Below are 8,928 nucleotides of genomic sequence, written 5' to 3' on the forward strand. Positions count from 1 at the left end.
ATCATGTCAGCCTTTAACTGTCCACTGCTGAACATAAGCCTCTCCTTAGGATGTTTTGCAAGTCGTTATCACGCCTGGTAGGCGGATTGGCAACCGCAGTCAGACCCTAAAGATATTTTAATAGGGGTGCTGGTACCCATCTCTTACCATCCCTTAATCGCTTGCTATGACATCCCCGGGAAAGGAAGGGATGGCCTATTCTTACCGAGACCACACTGGCAGTATACTAATATAAAAATAAGGGGGGAAGGGATTGTTAGTAATGGGAAGGTTAGTCCCCATCGCTATCAATATACCTTAACAGGTCGACCTCCACGCGATTCCCCCTGGAAACCATCGTAACTAATTTATCATTGAATTCGTCACGATGGGCTAACTGACCTGCCTTTCCATCCTCACCAATCATCTCTCACTGGTGTATACCAATAGCGCAGACGGGGTAACCATTCCATTATCATCCATCAAAAAAAAAATATAAAAATAAAATAAAAAAAAACAGACTAAATTAAAATAAATCTTTTTTAAAAAGATTTATACCTATACGTTTAATTGTAAGACAAGAAATCTGATAAGAAATTATATTTATTGTATAATTAGGTATAAAGATCTTAGGTAAAGATCTGACATTATTTATTCCCAAGGAAATATTTCGCGCTAAATTATAATACAACAATGTATGAAGTGGCTCCAAAGGTTTTCGGATACAAGTAATTAGCATACAATAATGACATTAATTCACGCGCAGACTCTCAAGAATCCGAGAAACTTGAAGTCGACAAAAACGAAAGAGCACGGCGAATTCTTTAAGTTAAAATCAGCGATAGATTAAAATTGCTAATGGCAAACCACCCAAGCTGGGGGGAAAGGGATTGTTAGTAATGGCGACTGAGAACCCCATTGCTAGCAATATACCCAACCAGGTCGAGCTCCTCGCGGTTCTCCTTGGAAACTATCATGATTAATTCCTGATGAATTCATCATGATGGGCTAACTGGCCTGTTTTCATCCTCATCGATCACTCTTCACTGGTGCCCCGCCAGCGTATCCCGTTAGCGCAGGCGGGGTTACCATTACATTTTCACCCATCAAAAAAAAAAAAAATTACAATTAATTTATCGAATCACACATTTAAGCTTTAAAATTATTAAAAAATTCATTAACTGAGTAAAAACGTTTTTCTATCAGCCGCCTTTTTAGTTTCTTTTTAAATATATACAAGAGTGGTGTTTTCATTTCGTCTGTTAGTTTTTTATAAATGCTTATTGTTATACGGTAGGTCAGTACAAGGCAAACGTTTCGTAGGTGGTAGAGCCACGCTGTAATACCATATGGTATTGCAGCATGAATGGGCCGGCTCGACCGGGGAAGTACCACACCCTCACAGAATACCGACGTTAAGTGGCCGCACTTTTAGTGCGACCACATTCCGTATGGTGAGTGAGGGAGTCCGGAGGCCCATCCTATACCCATCCCTTTCCTTATCCTAAAATCCTCCCCCAACTCCGTCCCCCCATCTTTCAATACCATGGCAGTGGAATTTAAAAAAAATAGGCCGGCAGCACACCTGCAATGCCGCTGGTGTTGTGGGTGATCATGGGCGGCGGTAGTCACTTACCATCAGGTGAGCCGCATGCTCGTTTGCCCCCTGTGTTGTAAAAAAAAAAAAAAACTTTACTTTATAATTTTGACGGAATCAATTAGTCAAGTACTTTTAACCAGCTCCATTGGGCAAAAGTACTTTTAATTGTTATTTTAGCCAAAACTATTATTGACTAAAGCATACGGTCAAAAGTACTTTTTGACTGATTTTGCTAGTCAATAGTACTTTTGACTGGTTAAGAGTTTTGACTGCAACATATACATACGTAATGTAAGTATAAATTACGTTTGACGGCTCTACTCCCGTTTCGTGCACAACATTTGCAATCTTTCGACACTCGCGTACATCAATCAACACATGCAACATTGCATGCATTGTTGATTGATTGAGTATGCTTGTTATTAGACCGTTACGATGCAATTGTCGATGAAAAATTAATGAGTTATTTAGAAGCGCTCGCAGCACGGTTTCACTCGCTGGCAGCGCTGATCGGTGAGGTCAGCAAGTCGCTTGTTTCTCGTTTCTCTATACGCTAATTTGAATAACAGAAATATTGTATTTTTTATTGAAAGATAACAACGACGTTGACAGTGTTTATTTATTTATTGTAAACAACATTCATTAGTGGGGGGAAAGGGATTGTTAGTAATGAACTTTGATAGCCCCATTGCTAGCAATATTCCTTATTAGGTCGACCTCCACGTGGTTCCCCTGGAAATCATCGTGAACAATTCTTGTTGAATTCATCACGATGGGCTAACTGACCTGCTTCATACTGACCTATCATCCTTCACTGGTGCCCCACCGGTGTGTACCGATAGCGCGGGTGGGGTTACCATTCCATTATCATGCATTAAAAAAAAAACATTCATTTGCATTTTATACTATATATATAATAGAAAGAGCTTATCTTTGAAATTACCAGACGCATTTCAAAAATTCTTATCTAATCTTGTGGGCATGTTATATATTTAATACGTTTAGATATGTCTACTGACGCATTGTTTTTCATGCACAGTTATAAAATTCATTATCTATTATCTATTTATTTATTACGACATCCACAACTCTGAAATATTACCGTAATATTTATAATGATTTAGTTACATGTGTGAGTGCGTGCGTGTGGATGTTTGCGTAGTATTCGTGAGTGTATGTCTGTAAATGTATATGTATATAATCTCTCACCTAGATTTCTTTGTAGTTGACATCGTAATGCTCACTCGGTACGAGAATATAGACATTTTCGCTGATAAAGTGGAAAAATTGGTTGACGCAGCTTATAGATTCCTGGATTCTCTATGACACTATGATTCTGATATCTAATGTATATATTGACATTTTAGTTGGAATTTATTTTGACATTTTTTTTTATACAACTTAGAATGGCAAACAAGCTGACGGCCCACCTGATGGAAAGTGGTAACCGTCGCCTATAGACATGAGCAGTACCATGGACATAACAGAGTATACTGTTTCGCCCATGATACCCCCCATGCGTTGCCATTCCTGAGTACTTAGGTGTTATTCCTCTGTACCCTGTAAATTCACGCCACATCCCACCCTTCAAACCGAAACACAGCCACGCAAACACGACTGCTTCACGGTTGAAACACGAATAGGACAGAGGCACCCAAGCAATCGACTTTTGTACAATTATACCATATATGATTATCATTTTCCTATTTACGTTACAGATTTGACTTTTTATGAAAATTAAATATAATCGTAATCTTTCACAGTTAATTATTAGATTAAATATTATTGTATAAGTTTTTAATAAAATTGCATTGTAAGTCTAGTTTAGTACCTAAGATTAATAATAGATGGCGCTGTCAAAAAATTAGACGGCGCTATAATTTTATTTGTTATATAGGCTAGATAGGAGTATTGTTATTGAATGGAAAATCGCGTCCTGTGAAACTGTAAAGGCCACTCACGGTCCACAGCACATTCAGAAAAAAAATGAGCGAAAAACTCCTTCAAGAATGACGATCCAACATTTTTTTTTTATCTCCAGAGGACACTCGTCCATATTTCAGTTTTGTATAATTAGAAATAACTTGATATGTACAAAAATTTAAATTAACTGTACCGTGTCAAACATTGGTGGTGTTTGGTAGCAAGAAAGATTTAATAAATAAATAAATAAGTTTTTGACAGTTTATCACAGAGTAATTTATTTTTTACTATCAACATATGAATGTCGAAATATACACGAAAATAAGTATAACCTTTTTAAGCAGTCGGATAAAAAGAAACCGTATTGAAAGTTTCAAGCTTCTAGCACCGGCGATTTAGACTGTACATTAATAAATCAATGTGTCAGTGGGAAATAATATTCTATGACTGTATGGAGAAACTTCATCCAGACTATAAATATTTTCCATCATCTATCATTAATAAAATTTATACTTTATCGCATTTAAAGTGTCTTTAAATGCACATCACATGTCATCAGCCGGCCGTTCTGGCTTTCATCCAGATATTCACAGCATTCAAATACAGATTCCTGTGTATTTTCGACTATTAATCTATCAGCCGTCGTACCATATGAAGATTTGAAATATTTATCTATTTAAACAATAAAAAAAAATACAATTGTTTTATACCACGAATTTGGCAAGAAAGCATACAGCCACAATAAAAAAAAAATGATTTTTTTATACCACTAAAGTGGCAAGCAAGCATATATCCCGTCTGACGAGTGGGAAAGGGATTGTTAGCAATGGAGTTTGACAGCCCATAAGAACAGCTAACAATTGCTCTATTAAGTCGCCCTCCACGTGGTTCCCTCTGGAAACTATCGTGAACAATTCTTGTTGAATTCGCCACGATGGGTTAACTGACGTGCTTCATCCTCACCTATCATCCTTCTCTGGTGCCCCGCCGGTGTATACCGACAGCGCGGGTGGGGTTACCATTCCATTATCACCAATTAAAAAAAAGCCCGTCTGACGGTAAACGGTCACTGTAGCCTATAGACTATTTTTATTTAATTTTATGCAATATTTTTGTTTAATTAAAGTTAAATACTTTATCATTAACTTGAATTAATTTTTTAACAATAGGTTAACATTAATGTTATACGGACAGCAGCGTACCTCTTTAAGCTTCTCCAAAGTCTACTTGCGGTTGCCAACCCGCCTGCCAAGGGTGGCAACGCCCTCCTAGTGGGGGAAGCTTATGTTTAGCAGTGGACAATGGCTGACGTGATAATGATAATGATGATGATTATGTGTTTCCGAAAATATTGTACCAAAAAATTACGCACATAAACAATTATATGTCAATATTTGAAAATAGAAAAAAAGCTTATAGATAGAAGAACGAAAAAACTTTGAGATAGTACCACATTCGAGTATTCTGACACTTCCCTATGGTTGACTGGGAGAGAATGCTTTTAGTATTAAGTCCGCCATGTACACATATTTGTACTAATGAATAAATAAATAAATATTTAACAAGAAACCTATATATTGTTTTTTTTTAATTAATTTACAAAATACATTGTAAAGGATAGGTCCTACATAATAACATTATAAAAATAATAAATTAACTTTACAGTTTGTCGATAGTCAAATACATTTAAAAAACTTTTTTTCTTTATTTTTTTTTAAACGTTAGGTTTATAATTAATTATTTATTAATAACTAGTTGTATTTTGTAGCTTTGTCTGTGTGAATTAGTACATAAAATATCCTCTGTACTAAGTTCATATATATTCTAATCTTGTACTAAATTTAATTCAAATTCTTTCAGTGGTTTTTGCGTCATATAGTAACAAATATCTATCCATTCTTACGAAATTTCGCATTTATAATATAAATAGGATAAATAAATTACCTATTTGTATTTAGACATATAGCTTTTTAGCTATAACAAACACTAATAGGTAAATATACCGACATCTTCAGACGGCGTTTGTAAAAACTAGGCCACAACAGCTACTAAAATATTGCTTGTTTTATAAAGTATTGTTTACAGTACCCAAGTACATATTTATAGTACCCATCTATCAACATCAATCATAATAATTATATTTATATATGTATCTATGTATGTATATATATAATTTTTAATAACAATAATAAATTAGTATGTATTTATGTATTGAAAATTTTGTTTGTCTATACTCTGCTAACTATATAGCTACTAATAATTTGTTATTTATTGTATTATTTTTGCGCCATATATGTTATGCTTTATATACAAACTCTATAGATACACACACACACACACACACATGCACACGCACACGCACACGCACACGCACACACGCACGCGCACGCACGCTGACGCACACGCACACGCACACGCGCACGCGCACGCTGACGTTCACGCGCACGCGCACTCTGACGCACACGCGCACGCGCACGCTGACGCACACGCGTATGCGCACGCTGACGCACACGCGCACGCGCACGCTGACGCACACGCGCACGCTGACGCACACGCACACGCACACGCACACGCACACGCACACGCACACGCACACGCACACGCACACGCACACGCACACGCAAGCGCACACGCACGCGCACGCGCACGCGTACTCGCACACGTACACGCACACGCACACGCACACGCACACGCACACGCACACGCACACGCAAGCACGCACGCACACGCACGCACCCACGCACGCACGCACACGCGCGCACATATACACACACACACACACACTTTGCAATAGTGATTACTAATACGTATAATAAATATGAAAGTAAATTTGTTCATTATCTTTTGACGCCTTATTGGCTCGACAAATTGTCGAAAAATTTGGCATATAGATAACATATCAGACAGTAATGGATATAAGCTTTTTAATCTGTTCAATCAACATATCCCAATCACGTACGAATCCGCGGGTAAACACTAGTATATGTATGTTAACATATCAATTGATGACGTCACACCGGGACTTTGATTTCATTGAATACGTTCTTCTAATCAAACACCAAACACACACAATAACAAATGTTTGCACAAACGTTGGCCCAACTCGTGCATTAGAGCGACGCCGACGCAACGCGAATCGTCAATCATCTGTACGCATTAATCTTGTGTAGACAACTTGATAGATCATCGCGTTGTCGCCCACGAAGCGAGAAGGGGAACAGGACTGTGCTCTTTGGATGTGGCAAATTTTATTACCTAAATTAATATTTTTTTTTTATGGATGATAATGGAATGGTAAGCCCGCCTGCACTGTCAATATACGCTGGTGGTACACCAGTGAGCGATGATAGGTAAGCATAAAAGCAAGCCAGTTAGCCATTCGTGATTTAACCAACTACATGATTTAACCAAGATGCACGCAAAAACTTTTGTACAAACTGTATCGATGGAGAGTAGAAGATAGTTGGTGCTTGACGGTGAGACATCCCTGGAGCGGATCTGAGAATGGGGGAAACATAATTTGGTGTCTTTTAACTCTTCAAAGAAGCAGATCTGCGTATTTACTGCAAACAAGACCCCGTTTGCTGTGACTCCTACATTTCTGAATACATCTCTTTAAGGTGTTTAAAAGCATTGGAACAGCACAAGCAACTCCTTTCGTGTTGCAGATGTTCATGAGCGACAGTAGCCGCTTTCCATCAGGTGGACCGTCTGCTCGTTTTCCTTCCTAACAGTAAAAGAAGAAACCAAATTAGATGCAGTTTTTATAGTTGTTTTCTTGAAATTTCAACTTAAAATGTGGTATTATGTTTTATCTGGACATGCCATCTAGAACTGAAATATTTTATTAGTTTTTCTTCTACAAAAATCTACGTATACGAAGTAACCAACGAAAAGACAGTCTATTAAAAAATAGTCAATATATTCCAATTACAAAATAGCATGTTTCACAAAATCCTACAAAACACAAAAAACAAAAATACAAAAAAAAAATGTAAAACGTTCCATCATTATTCATTTATCTGAATAATTCGCAAACTTGTGAAATACTTTTTATAAATTGTGACATGGATCGTTATATTGTTGTATGTCTAGATAGAGTATCGAATGTCAAATAACGCCCCATAATACAGTCAACCAACTGTTGTTTAACGCTATTTATTTATTATTATATCTATTTTCTATACTTATAAAAAATGTTATAAAAAGTTATAATATATTTATAGAAAAGTAAAACCTCGTACAAACTTGTTTTCATTATTACATTGTTTTATAGTTTTTATTCAAACTGAGAATTTAGTATAAAAGAAAGAAACAAAATAGTTCAATAGCTAATACAGGTTTATCAGAGATTTGATCCAAGGTTGCTGAAGAGTGAGAAGACGCTGAATCTCCTTAATAAAATCTAAAGCAGTGGTTTAGAATGAACAGATCCTTTTTCAAGATGGCGGTGGACAAGATAAAGATTCTCAGCGCCAGACATGCGATGGCACCTTAAGAAGAAGAGGTTTAATGTTCGTGTGAATAAAGAGTTAGTGTTTAAATAACAAATGTCCAGTCAGACTGAATAATTGCATATAAAATATAATAAATATATACAAATAAATTAAATGACTGTATTTTTACCATAAAATTTTTACACGACATTAATATATCTGATATGTTCATGGTGCTATTCATGTCTATAGGCGACGGTTACCATAATCAATCAGGTAGTATCACCAGAGAGAGACTTTGCACAAGTCGTTTGCTTGATCACCTTTGACCCATTCGTGTTTCTACCGTGAAGCAGTATACATATGGCAGTGAACTTACATGGTACAAAGGAATAACACCTGTGTCCTCAAGAATGGCAACGCAGGGGGGGTGTCATGGACGAAACAGTATACTCTGTTATGTCCATGGTACTGCTCATGTCTATAGGCGACGGTTACCACTTTCCATCAGGTGGGCCGTCAGATTGTTTGCCATTCTAAGTTGCATAAAAGAAAATAAGCAACAAGGTCTGCATATTTGCTATCCTAAGTACAATAAAAAAATTAAAGGGCGTGTTTGTAAAAAAAAAATCTCTTCTATCGAAACATTTATAGAGCGATACTCTATCTAGACATTAGAATGATTTAAGACTGCGCCCTACTCACACACTGAGCACAAACTGAGCTGTGGTCCGACCGACATTTAAAATGTCAAAGTGCTATTTATGTTAATATGGCGCCCGCCCACATGGACTGACAGATGATATCTGATAACCGCCGGGCAGAATAATATATGGATATATATTTCTTTATCAAAAGACAAGCTGCTTCGGATATAATAAAGATGTATTATCAATAATACTACAATATATGTGTAAACGCCTAAATTGGACCCATAGAACACATCATTGGAGATGATTTATTTATAATGAATTTACAATACTATTATGT

This window comes from Galleria mellonella, unplaced genomic scaffold (assembly GCF_026898425.1).
Source record: "Galleria mellonella isolate WM207_F2 unplaced genomic scaffold, CSIRO_AGI_GalMel_v1 utg37, whole genome shotgun sequence".
Taxonomy (NCBI): Eukaryota; Metazoa; Arthropoda; class Insecta; order Lepidoptera; family Pyralidae; genus Galleria; species Galleria mellonella.